The 1,288-nt window shown below is 43.7% G+C and overlaps 1 protein-coding gene across 3 annotated transcripts in view; it reads right to left on the bottom strand.

Moving 5' to 3' along the window:
* The window catches only part of LOC122634944 (E3 ubiquitin-protein ligase AMFR-like), a 43,466-nt gene extending 42,178 nt beyond the window's left edge, over positions 1-1,288 (bottom strand). For all 3 annotated transcript variants that reach the window (XM_043824492.1, XM_043824493.1, XM_043824494.1), the window contains exon 1: positions 1,029-1,288. The gene's annotated coding sequence lies outside the window, so the exon portion shown is untranslated. The remainder of the gene's footprint in view (positions 1-1,028) is intronic.

Here is a 1,288-nt window from a genome sequence, read left to right as displayed (position 1 = left end):
GTATGTATGTGTGGGTAGGTGGGTGGATGGGTGTGTGTACGTCTCTCTATCTCTGTCTGTCTTTGACTCTCCCGGACGGCTCACTTCGCGCACAATTTACCACTGTATATTACCACGAAAATATAAACGAGCGTAGTAACGGTCTCACGCGCTACAGGACACTGCACGGAAGGGAGGCAATGAAAAGGTATAAAAGAGATAGGTAGAGAAAGAGAGAAAGAGATAGAGAGACAGAGAGAAGGAGATAGAAGTAAGCGTGTGGTGGAGGAAGCGAGAGATAGTACGAGAGAGAGAGAGAGAGAGAGATAGACTTGGCCGGTCAACCAAGCCAACCAACGAGCGAACGAGTGAGCGAGTGAGCGAGTAAGCAATCGCTAATAAGAACGACAAGGATAGGAGATTGAATTGGGAGATAGAAAGAGAGAGAGAGAGAGAGAGAGAGAAAGAGAAGAGAGAGAAAGAAAGAAAGAAAGGGTAGAGAAAGATGGAAACAGGAAGATGTCTCGTGAAATGAGAAAAATGAAAGTGAGAGAGAGATGGAGAGAGATAGATAGATGAAAAAACAGAGAGAGAGAGAGAGAGAATATTTAGTCTTCTTCGTTTCTTTCCACCGTTAGAGTCACGGCTGCCAACAATAATGAGGATTACTATCTCGTCGGGTACGCGTTCTACGACGATATGACGCCTTTAGACAGAGAGAAAGAGAGAGAGAGAGAGAGAGAGAAAGAGAAAGAGAGACAGAAAGAGTCTCGCCCCATGTGACACGGTAGCGGCAGCAACGGTGGCGGCGATTCTATCGGGGTATCCGCATAGCACGAGTCAACGATGCTCGTATATAGATGAGAAAGAGAAAGAAATAGGGAGAGAGAGAGAAGGGCAGAAGAAAATAAGCGTGAGTTAGAGCGAGACAGCTAGTGAGCATACGAGAGAGAGAGAGAGAGAGAGAGAGAGAGAGAGAGAGAAATGATAGCAGAGATAAAAAGAGAGAAAAACAGATTGAAAAATATGTTTCGTAGAGTACGACGTACGTTTGATATATCTTCGCCTTTTCTATTGAAAAGAAAAAAAAAAAAGTGAAAGAAAGGAAAGAATATGTCGACTACGTAATCGTCGTAATAAACTTGAAGAGAAATCTATATGTATATATTATTTGTCACACAATCGTCGAACTTGAAATATTACAGGTTGAGATATCTCCGCGTTATCCAGAGAAATAATACAAGTGAAACGAACGAATGGGAACGCGAATCGACCGGCGTATTGCGCGGCGTGACACGGTCTGAGTCGT

Source organism: Vespula pensylvanica, chromosome 16, assembly GCF_014466175.1.
Source record: "Vespula pensylvanica isolate Volc-1 chromosome 16, ASM1446617v1, whole genome shotgun sequence".
Classification (NCBI taxonomy): domain Eukaryota; kingdom Metazoa; phylum Arthropoda; class Insecta; order Hymenoptera; family Vespidae; genus Vespula; species Vespula pensylvanica.
This window is presented reverse-complemented; position numbering and strand designations above follow the sequence as displayed.